The following is a 12,345-nucleotide window of genomic DNA, read 5'->3' as shown; positions in this document are numbered from 1 at the left end:
AGAGAGAGAGAGAGAGAGAGAGAGAGAGAGAGAGAGAGATTTTTCTATCATAAGCCTCAGTATTGAGTCACATACAAAAACATCATCTGTTGAGTTAATAATATGGAACTTGACATCTTTGGTCTCACTAATAAAGTTTTACTATTGTGGCAACTTTCAAACTAATCTGATGAAAAGTGCTCTAAGTGCAGTAAGTTAACAAATGCTTTGAACTGATACTTTTTCCCCTTTAATAAACCATGTTTATATATCTTTCAATTTTGCCAATGCACTTCATCAAATGAGCCAATCCTTTCATGAAAGACAATCCTGCATAGATTTGGTGAAGTTCTGAAGACTGCTTAGAAGTTATTAAGGTGTTTTGATCCCCACTGGAAAAGTTATACAGCATGTACTAGAACCAGCCAGTATTCCATTGTTTGTAGAGAGATTCCAGATCTGTGTGCAGGCATTCAGAAAACCAGTTGTGTGGATATTGTCACGAATACAGGAGACACTCCTTTTCACAAGGACATCTTCCAATAGTAGAAGGTGACAGAAGCAATAAAGGAGGGGCCAGGACTAAAATTCTCCTGCTCCTCACACATTTTAACCCCTTTCTTAACATTGAAATGGGGCTTGCATTGTATAGGAAATCTGATGGTTTCTATCTGACGTGCTGTTCCTTTCGCTGCTAACATGACCTCGCTTGGTGAAATGACACATCATCACATGGATAGGGATCCAAGCATGGAGGTGGGGATGGTGGGGGTGGGTCTGTAACTCTTTGCCCATGGCTGTGGCCAAGATAGCGAGTGGGGCCCACATGCTTGCAATTTGTTACAAATTTACATTTACCCAAAATAACCCCAGCTGTAATGGAAGATGCAGAGATCTCTGCCTGGATGTTTATTTATTTATTTATTTGTTCGTTTGTTTGTTTATTATTACCTGCATTTATATCTTGTCCTATTGCTGCAAGTGCTCAGGACAGCTTACAAGATATAAAAATGCAATAAATATAAAACTACTATATTAAAACATTCATTATTAAAACAATATAAAACACATCACTACGGAAAATGCGACTGTGAAAAAGGGGGAAAATATTAGCATGGGCAAAAGTGTTAAAGACACCCCTGCCTCTCACACTGGGCTCTCAATGCATTGTTCTCCTGTATTTACTTTTGCCAAATCACTCTTGACCTCCTGTGTGCATTGGGAGTTTATTTGAACGCAGTTACAGTGATCTGCATGCTTGGGATTTGTATGCACTCAGGTTTTTCAATCACACAGAGCTTCTTCTGCATAGCTCAGATACAGCTTTTGTTCCGACTTTCCTGTCAACATGGGCAGCTGGAGTGTGCAGAAAGCAGGGCTACGGCATGCATATCTGCCTTCTTTAAAAGTAAGAATCATAACAAAAACTATGCTTGGAACCACAGCCACTATATACTATAACTCTACTCAGATGTAACCACCTCTATTTCCTGTGAAGTAAGTCAGACTAGAATTGTAACTTTTATTTGAAATCCACAATTTTCATTATTAAATTGCAGGGAGGTTTTACTAAGCCACTGCTTATTACACTTGAGCACAAAGAAGCCATTTGGATAATCCCAGTGCCGGTCCTTTAGCGTGTGACTTTCAACAACAACGGCAACAACAACAACAACAACAACAAATCTTACTCAGCTATTACGCTTCCAATTTCTTCTAATTAGCAAAGATGGTTAATTGCATTGATTGTTTACAGTGAACAGCTAACAGCATCAGCAACAAAAGTTAAGTGTGCAACTTGAAATGAAATTCGTTCATTTAATTATTTCATTTATTTCATTAATTCCATGTATAATATGTGTTGACTTACAAGAAATCAGATTTAAATACATTGGGGAGAGGGTAGGTTTGCCAATACTTAAATTATGAATTGACTTTCCAGTAACCAGGAAAATTCATTAATCAAAAACCTTGAGCAAGGCCAGAGTTAAGGTTGTCTCATTTTGGCTCAAGCTCTGCAAAGCCAGGAAACTGGCATCTAACAGATGTGAATAATGCAGTGTAATGTCACAAACTGATTTTGCTTGTAATGTTCCTTACATACAGACAGACTTTTCCAGATCCAAATCCAGATGGGGAAGATGAAGTACCAGCAAAATTACCCCATGTTGACCTGGTCCAGCATTACCTTATAAACCATCTGAGCCTTACTATATTGCTATATAAAACCTGTGAGTTGTTTGCTTCTTATATGAGTTATTTACTTCTTATATCAGTAACTGGAAGAATGGGTTAGAGTACAATCCTTTATATGTTTGAATAGAAAGACTTCATATTACGATTTCCCCCCTAACTTCATAGGATTTCACCTGTAAACAGTGTCAGGTAAGGATCCCCTAAGATGCAGTAGGGTTTCAGAGTAATAATGTAGCTAATGATTCAGGGTGTGGTATTTGTGGGTGTTCTGTTCTCATGGGCATCTGGTTTTATGAACGTCCAAGACTGTAATTGAACTGAAGGGATAAATTCCTATTTGAATAGTTTTCTTATTCACCATTGCTGCTTATCATGGGATGCTCCTCTTACAGTGAAGAGACAAGGACATTTCCTTTCAGGAGAAGTTGTGTTGTTCCTGTATATCCCTGCCTTTGCGCTAGAACACTTGGATTAGGATAATTGAATCCCTATGAATTCTAGCTATGAGGAGAGCAGTTAGCTACCATTCAGGTGCATGTTCTTGCTTGTGAATTGAGAAACATTATTATGTTGTGTCAAAAGGAGGGTTGGGCATGATTTCAATGTGCTCATTGATCTTAATGAATTCCAAGCATCTGGTTTATTTATCTATTTCCCTTTTACCAGGAGGATATAAGCTCATTTAGGTAAACATCTCATTTACAACAGAGGCCTGGAGTAATGCATAATGATAGACAACTATTAAAATGTTGTACTCCCTGTGTTTGATATTCACAACACAATCATTCAGGAAACTCTGATTCAGTATATGATTATATTCATGCTAGTTGTTTCCGATTATGTACCTTCTAAAATGTATTCAAAATGTTTTGCTTGGCTAATCATCTCAAGTTAAAATTAGTCAGGCTTTACACAGAATTTGCTATCAGGCACAGCTCACAAGCTTTTCTTTTATTTGCAGGATGAAATATTATAATAATGCAATTTCCCCCCCTCCTCCATCTGCCTGAGTGCATTGCTCCATAAGCATCCACCTGAAGCCTTCCTCATTATGAGAGCCATCCAAGGGTAGCCAAACAAAATCAAAATATATGAATTGTCCTGACAGAGTGTCCGTGACAAAAGAAGATCAGAATCACATGCCAAGTTACTTGAGATTATCTTTGCCAGAGCTCAGGGGCAATGTGCTCGCCCTGGTCACACAACTGCCTGGGTAATTTGCCACTAACTTTTTTCATGACAATGTCATGAGGTAGGACTAGAAACCAGTTTCAAAAGCTGCTACCAGTAAATTGAGCAAGATGGACCCAGTGGTCTAACAAAGTACATTAGGGACACGATCTTATACCTGTTTAGACAGGAAAAAGGGCTTACAACTCCCAGCGTTCCCCAGCCTGCAGTCCTATAGTCTTGTAGCTGGAGGTGAATCCCATTAAACTCAGTGGGGTTACTTCTGGGTAGGCATACGTTGGACTGCAGTTTAAATAATAAATAAAAGCAAATTAATCTGAACATACAAATACTCTTCTTGTTCTGCTCTCCAAATCCACTTTGTTCTTGTGTTTGGCCCATGAGTGAAATGCACATTTTGGTTGTTTGTTTGTTTTTCATACTTTTCTATAATTAAATTTGCATAAATAATGCATACAATTTTTCTTTAACATGGCATGCAACTCTGTGTAATCCATTTGATTTGGAAAAAGCTGGTCTGCTCAGAATCTGTGGGTCAGATTCTTGGAAATTCCAACTCATTTGAGCCCATTGTGTGTGCTTTCTCCCCATCACCCCTAGGAGAAAGGAATGGGAATAAAGAGTTCCAAATGCCACATAACTGCTGGAATGGAGGATTTGTGAAATATGTTGTTGAAGGAACTGTGTTACAGGGAATGCAGACAGGAAGAAAGGGGTCTTCTTACCTATTGTTGAAGGTCCCACAAGGACTGCTTTTGGTAGGCTACATGGAGACCTTGGTTTAGCTAACTTGGAAGGAGACCATAGTGGAGACCATAGAGTTAATTAAAGACTGTCCTACCTTTCCCACCATCCTTTAAGCACCAAGAAGGAATCAATGCAGGCACACCAGAAGAAGTATGTGAAAGATCTGAGTCTCAACTTCAGCACTAGCTGTGTCACTGCAAGTCGCAGATAAGGGCTCACATGGCTAAAGGCATATAATCGCTAATCTCCACCCAAAGAAAACCAGCATGTCAGGGATGGAGCTGGGTGACTAAAAACCATGATCCCTGTGGATGGAGTGTTTCATATGGAGGAATGTTCAGAAACCTCCAGCTGCAGTTTGAAGAGGTACATACTGGAACAGGCTTCTACCTCATCAAAAATGAGACTTTCATAATGCAAGATAAATAAGAAGTAACTTTCTGGAGACATGCTAAGATTTGTCAGCCACATGTCGCATTTGGCTCCATCCTTGTGATCACAACAGTGGGGGCACATCCTTATGCTGCACTTTCAATTCTCTGGACTGGCTGCATATTTTTAGTGTTAGGTTCATACAATAGAAGGAGTTTTCGCTCTGCATTTATCTCAGCACACATCCTGGGAAGCAATCTCCCAATTCATCTGTTTTGTCCCTTACTGAATAAGTGCTTCTGCAATAACAGTCAATTTAGTGACTCTTAGGTTTTTATATTTCCACTGCATTCCCCCAAGTTGCATGTGCCCTTAGACCTGTCTGCTTGTGTAATTCACTTCTGTTTGTAATATGCACTACTTACCTGATGAATGTAGTACCTTTTGAGCTAGCAAGTGTCATTATGTAAGTTGCATTTATTCCTTAAGGCACCGAGCGTCCGGTAGCAGTTTTTGTCATGATGACTTTGCAATGTCAAGTTTCATGGGATGGCGGATTCAGTGACCTCCTTTTCAAAAAAGATTTTAAAGGAAAATGTCCTGATAGGCAAGATCTATTTTTAGCAAATCTCATTAGCAAACCACTTGGGCCAGGCACTTCTGTACCAATTCATGTTGTACAATATCCTACTGAGAATTTCCCTAAGGCAAGACTTTGCAGGAACGGTAGAGTATTCTAGCATACAGAACATCCTCATATTATTGCTTATTCAACATGCTCTTAGGGTGCAATTCTATCATGATAATAAAATCCTGAACTTGGCCATATGGTCATTCTAGATAGGATGCAAGGAGCAGCAGAAGTGATCTTCAGTTCCACATCTTCCTGCCCTGTATTTTGACTAGAAAGGCTTTTTTGCCTCTCTGAATAGAGCTTTTGGGAAGGGTGGAAGGAAGAGGCTGTTGAGGCACCAGGAAAGCTTGTGTCCTGCCTGTATCTCCTGTCTTCCCCAGCCAACAGAATGCCCTGTTCTGTTCTCTCTGAGGTCACTGTCTCTACCCTGAAGAACAGCCAGTGGAGTCTCTTCCATGGCAGTTATGATGGGAAGGAGATTGGGGCTCAAACTGTGAGCACCAGGATTGGTGTGCTATCTCCAACTTCAGATCTGGCCATTGCAAACATCCTAGGGCCCCTAAGAGTTTGTCCAGGGGACATAAAATTGCTTCTCCAATCTATTATAAAGGAGTGGTCCTTATTAATTAAAGGACCCACCCCAAGTAGGCAGCTAAGAATTATGGCAATGGCAGTGCTGACAGCATACATATGAAGCAATCTTAGAACAACCAAACAACTTTAAGATGGCAGCTGAGGCCTTGAACTGATTGTGAGTTTTGACTGTATCCCCTAGAGCAGAATGAGAAGAAGGGCCCTGAATGAGTTGGGTCTCTGGGAGCAAGGAAGTTTACAGATGAAGTGTCCCTTGTACACAGCTTCTGCACCTCCAGTGTCTGTGTTATGTATAAGGAAGTGGGGGCATTATTCAGAGTGGGGGCTCTGAATAAAACCTGCATGTGCTTAAACTTTTCAATGCCAGGTGACATACAATGAAGAGTGTTTCAGTTTTTATGCAGTGCTTATAGGCTTCTTGGGAGCATCTGGAAAAGCGTTGGTTTAGGAGAACCCATGGACTGATCCATGATCTCCTTGGATTTTGTAGGGAGGAGAGAAAGAGGAGCACAGCAATGGGACTAGAGATTATGTATGCTTAATTGATGAGCTATGGTTATGCGTGAACCTTTGTCCTAGCTCACTCAGTGTTTCCTATTCTGAGTAGCAGCTTATCTCCAAGTTCTCAGGCAGGGAGGTTTCCCAGCACTCCACCCACAAATCCTTTATCTGAAGCTGCCAGGCATTGGATCCAAGGCCGTTTTCATTCAAAGTAGATACCTTACTACCAAACTATGGCTTTTCCTCTTGACCACATAGGTTGCAAACTCAGCCACAATATCTGAGCAATCTCCTTAAAAAATGCTATCCAAATGATCCTGTGTGTGTCTGTGTGTGTGTTTATAAAATCTTCTCTTTTATTCAGAGCCATATAAATTCATTAGGAAGCTCAGTGGAGGGAAAATAAAACAAATGGAAATGAAAAATTATCTTGAGAGTGGAATACATACCAAATGCATGTTAATTCATTCATCATTATTTACCATGTCAACTACAACTCAGTGGCTTGCTGATGCAAAATAACATTGTCCTGATGTGCCCGAGCACTTTCCTCCCCCTCTCCTTTTACACATATGTGCCTCCGTGTTTTATTGCATTTCATAAAGGTAATCATGCTCAACTTCAGCAGCAAACAAAAAGCAGTCCCATATCCTATGGCACTTTAAAGATGAACACATTTATTGTGCCATAAGCTTTCATGAGCTAGAGCCCACTCTGTCAGATTCATGAAGTGGTTTAAAAAGTTAGTAGGGATGTGTGAGTGCGTGAGTGGTGTATATATAAGACTGAAAGCAGCAGCAGCACACTTGGCATCAGGGTAAATAGAGATACAACTACATTAACTTTAATGTTATGGGGGGTGCAACAATCTTATGACTACAGGTCACATAAATGCTGCAGAAGCCACCTGCAAACCTTCACCTGCATTAAGCTGGGGTACACCTACCTCCACCCACTCCTACCATAACTTTTCCATTCTTGAGAGAGACTTTCCTGAGACCCAACTCCATCAGTTTTGGTTGCTCATTTTTCTAGGATCACATTCACAGCACCCCAAAAGTTGAGAATTTTTCCAATCATATACTTGGTTCATCCTGAACTTTAACAATATATATATGTGCATATGCATATAGAATGAATTAAAATCATGATTTTTTGCATGTGTTTCTTCTGTTATATCCATTTTTATGTGATTTGCCCAATGTGTGCATTTTAAAAGGTGTTTTCTTGAATGCATGCATATTTGTGCACGTGTTTGCACAAATATGTGCAAAAACTGCATTGCAAAAGTCAGAGAAATATATATTTTGAAAGCTAGCTGGCTGGGATTTGAATCATGTGCTGGTTTGAAAATGAAAAAAAAAATGTGTTTACATTAAAATACACATCCCCAAAATTCTTCCCCATCCTTTGCTACATCCTCTGGAGGACACGACTCCAAGGCAGATTTGCCCCAAAAGGGTTTCTGTCCCTACTGCCCGGGGCCTTGAGAATCCCCATTCACCTCCTGGAGACTCCAGTGCTCCTTGATGTTCTTGCATGCATTTCTCAAATGAAGAGGGCGTTGTGCTCAGCCTACCCTCCCTGCTTAGCACCCATCTTCTGTCACCATCTGCCTGTTCTTCCTTGAGGCAAGCAAGATAGCACAGGTCAAACAAACTAATGGTGGGAGGAAAAAGAGACCTGCCTGGCACACTGTGACTGGCTGCTCCAGTGTCTTTTTAGGTGCGTGCTGTAAAGGAAAGAAAGCTGCTAAAAAGAAAGCAAAAGAAAGGTGTTAGAGGGCTCACACAGCCTGTTGGCCCCTTCCTTAACCAGTATCAGTAAACATTTCTTGAATCTGCACATGTGCCTACCTATCCTGGACCCTCCGGGACAGGACGAAATGTCGTCCCCACGCCGAATGTGGTTTTTGTGGAAATGCTTGGCATTTTGAGAATCACATCGGCTATTCATCCAGTCATCCCCTCTAGAACAACTTGTCTAGCAGCTCCCCCAGTCTTAATAAAGCTAATTCGATGCTGCTCTCATATCCTGAGAGACAAATCGGTTAATATCATTCTGTAAATGTGGGGGAAAACTCGATTGCATTTAAGTTTGGATATGTATTTAGTTACATAGGATTAGCACAACTGGTGCACAAATCTAGAGAGAAGCAACAGGAACCAGGGAGCCATTTGATGCTCACTTGATTAGTGCAGCTGTACTTGAAGAAACTGAAATCTGAGACCCCACAGCAATTCACACACAAGCTGGTATCAGGATAATTACACTGAAGCTAATTACACCGTTTTGAATGCCAGCCAAAGCATTTTTCAGACAAAAATTGATCTTCCATGTATTCTGCTTAAGGAGGCCACCCATCCCCACTCCTGATGCTAGTTTGGAAAGGACACCTTCACATTGTTCAAAGAATAATCTGGTCTTTGAATTGGTGAATGTGACTCTAGATGAAATCACATTACTTGTGCTGTGTTTTTGATTAAAACTGATGGATATCTCCTCTCCAAACTACTGTTTAGCAGTGAGAGATCATGGAAATGAAATCCATAAAATTCAGTGCATCGTTTTATTAAGTGCTCACCATTTAACAGTAGTGGAATAGTTCAAACACAGACTTTCTTCAAATGCTATCCAGAGTGTTTTGGATTACTGAATAACCCTGTGCTTTGATAAGGTGCTGGGCAGAGACAGCTCTTGCTTGGGCCAAGTGGCACGGGCCCACTTCCATCTGCCAGCTCAGGAAGGAAACAGTCCTAGCTCCAGTGCTTGGCTCAGCAGCTGCAACAGAAGGAGCTTGTAAAAGGGGTGGGGAAGGAGACATTTGATTCAGTGTCAGTGGTCTTGATTCAGTACAGTAGACTACACAAGGAGTGCAGAGAGCATCTGGAGACAAAACAGTGGCCATCGTAATTGGCCCTGACCGGCAAAGGTTGTAAATCCCAGGAAGTCTAAACCCCACAAGGTAGTGATCTTTCCATAACAGCTGGAATATAGAAAGTTCTTCCATTTCCAGATCACTATCATCCCACCCTACAGATTGAATGTGTGGTCTGTTGAATTGAGTGGGGCCAGATGCTAATTCAAACAAACTTATGGTTGCTATGGAGGCCATGAACTCCTAAGCTAGGTGACCTCAGCATGTAGCTTGAAGTCCACTGCCACAACAAGCTGCAGAGACTCCAGCACCAATTCCAAAACCAACACAGCTAGCTCAGGAAAGGAAATTGTTGAGCAGTGGAGTGGGCAGCACATCAACACTGCTTGCTTTAACTTACTGTCCTAGTCTTACCCAACAAGTTCTCCATTGTACAGGTCAGTCCAACAAGCTTCCCCAAAATAGAGATTAATAAGAATCTCATTTTTGCTCACAAATGATACAAACATGACTCATTCTATGCACAAAACACAAGCACAAACATGTGTTCTGAAAATATTTGCAAATTGTTGAATCCATGCTTAGGTTTTTCCTGTTATCAATATGCTTTGTGCTAATTTCTGCATTTTCACATATTTTCTCAATTTACTGAAGCAACCTGCTTCAGTCTATGGCAGAAATGTGTACAAATTTGCAAGATCTGTGAAATCTCCCATTGGATTGTTGTTCAATTTGTGAAAGTTTCCTTTTTCCAGAGAATGAGCAGAGATTTCAAATGTGAACAGAAACTGGGACAATGTTCAAAGAATCCTGGCCATCTTGAACATCACCCATTTACCCATCCCTAATCTACTTTCAAGTCTTGAATGGCTATTATTTTCTCACCTAGCACTATCTTCAACCTTCACTTCTTTTGTTTTTCTCTCTTATGGTGGATAATCCAGTAATATAGAAATGACAGATTAGCTGCACAAGAACTCAGCTAAGGTACATATGGATTGCCATGGGAATGTCAGTTCTAGCAGGATGTTCACATCAACTTGCTGTATGCAAAACTATACTCAAAATTCAGTCTAGGACCAATTAGCATGCATATGAAAAGATGATAAACTTGAGACTCACAACAGTCTAGTGCCATTGGAAACAATTCCATGCACACTGAATATTTCAGTGCGTTGATGCAAACGGATATGCTGTGATGTACACAGAGAGAAGAGGCTAGCTTCTATGGACGCATCCCCTTACAGAAGAGGTCTCAGTGCACAAAAGTGTGCATTCATGAACTAAAAAAGCCCCTTTGGTCATTTTGGTTGCTTTTTTTCAGTACTCTTAGAGGTGCAGTGATCAGATCTGTACACAGACCTTTACAGAGCAGGGGCCTAAATATCTTCCAGCCCAAGAGCCAAATTCAGTTTATGGGCTGTTCAGGCTTGCGTTGCAAAGATGGAAAGGATGAAAGCAAAATGGGTGCAACCAAAGATGTAAGCAGATTGAGCCAAAGTGCAATGGATACCAGCATATTTTGCCTTAAAGTTCTTCCTGCTGGTAACTAAGAGAAGAGTTTCAGTTTTTTCAGAATGGGAGAAAGCTGCACAAAGACAAGGAAGCCAACAAACTATCAAGGTTCAGGAAAAGATGATGTGCCTGATGGAAGGGGGACTGGCCTTCTAGAAGATCAGAGTGGGATCCCAGATTGCAGGATTTGGCCCTCAGTTCAATGCCTTGAGTATTATGACATTGGTATTATATTTGTCTTCCTTTCCAGTGACCTCAAATGTGGAATTTGCCTCCCTGCTCCCTACCCCCCTTGCCCCCAAGCAGCTGCATGCAGGCTCGATGTTTTCTGGCCTGAGAGAATGCAGCACTTAACAGAAAACAGCTCCTGGTATGGAGCAATGTGATTGCATACAAAGGAAGAATGGGTCTGGCTTCAATAAGGGGAAATCTGGGTAATAGTAAGAACTTGGCATACATCCCTACCTTGCTGTACAGGACAGGCTCTCACATGTTGCGACTTGGAACTGCTGTTTCCTGCATGTCCTCCTATGTCAGAACTTGTTAGGTTATCATGTTGGAAAACCACAAAATATTTCTTCCTGCACAAGTTGTACAATCAGACCCAGAGTGTGAATTACACTGGCCGCATACTGTAGCTTGGGGTGGCATTGCTGGGTGTACATGAACGAGGTGCACAGCTAGGGGTGCTAACCCCATTTCCTTTATGGCCTTTCCAAACAAAAGGGATGGTATGGCATAAAAACCACTGGGAGAAAGAGTGGGAGAAAGGGAGGGAGACAGAGGAAGACGAGGAGGAGGAGGAGGAGGAGGACAAGGACGAGGCAGTGGCAGTGACTGAAAAACCACTAAGGGCTCACTCTTATGCATGTTTGGAGAGAGAAAAAGCTGGAGCCTACTGGGAGTTGTCAGCCTTTGTTCTGCCTAATCTTGCACAGAGTTGCACCTTGTATGGCTAATGCATGAGGAAGCAGGAGCAGAGATGTCTTCCTTGCAGCTCTCATTTTATTGGCATTGGTTTCACTGAAGCCACTCACTTGCTTCAGCTGTAACAAGGAGCCTGATAATATTAAGGTCCTATTTAAAGGTTCTCCATTCAAGCCTTCTCTGTCTTAACTGTGCTTGGGGAAAACTTACTCTGCAATGTACATGAAATATATGTGTATTATGCAGGGTCTGTTCACACACGCCCCTGTAGCAAGTTATATGATTTAAAATTATAGTCTGAGAATTAATTGCATAGACAAATGGATGCCAGGCTGATCTTGCCTTTGGCGTAAGTGTCATTTTAATGAAACAACAGAAACCTTTTAAATATCACCCCCCTCCCAGTGACCTATAGTTTTCAGTGTGGCTTATCAAATGTAAAGCAAGCAATTCAGTCACATTTTACCCTTGATAACTAGTTCTCTTATCAATGTTTGCTTTGTGGATGTAATTTGAAAGGAAAATTTTCATTAACATTTAGCTTTGGTGAATCTTTGAAGGAATCTATCTTTTAACAGTCTCAATTTTCTAACTCATTTATCCTGAATTGTTGAGATTTATGTTGACTTGCACATCCTCAGCATCAAAACAAGAGACTAGAAATAATCTTGAATATTATTCTAGTCCAGTATTTGGCAACCCAATGCCATTTGGATCCTTTAAACTACAACTCTCATCAGCCTTAGCCACCATGGCCAATTGTGGGAACTGTAGTTCAAATTTTGGGAACTGTAGTTCAAAAACTCTGGAG

General features: G+C 41.0%; 1 long non-coding RNA gene across 2 annotated transcripts in view; it reads right to left on the bottom strand.

Moving 5' to 3' along the window:
• The window catches only part of LOC123031638, a 29,226-nt gene extending 24,946 nt beyond the window's left edge, over nt 1–4,280 (bottom strand). The window contains exon 1 of one of the 2 annotated variants that reach the window (XR_006416343.1): nt 4,208–4,280. This is a non-coding gene — a long non-coding RNA (uncharacterized LOC123031638). The remainder of the gene's footprint in view (nt 1–4,207) is intronic. The other variant, XR_006416344.1, reaches the window with a different exon arrangement.
• Nucleotides 4,281–12,345: the final 8,065 nt, after the last annotated feature.

The sequence above is a fragment of the Varanus komodoensis genome, unplaced genomic scaffold (genome assembly GCF_004798865.1).
Source record: "Varanus komodoensis strain SLA01 unplaced genomic scaffold, ASM479886v1 scaffold5, whole genome shotgun sequence".
NCBI classification, from domain to species: domain Eukaryota; kingdom Metazoa; phylum Chordata; class Lepidosauria; order Squamata; family Varanidae; genus Varanus; species Varanus komodoensis.
Note: the sequence above shows the minus strand (reverse complement) of the source record. Positions and strands in the feature narration are given on the sequence as shown.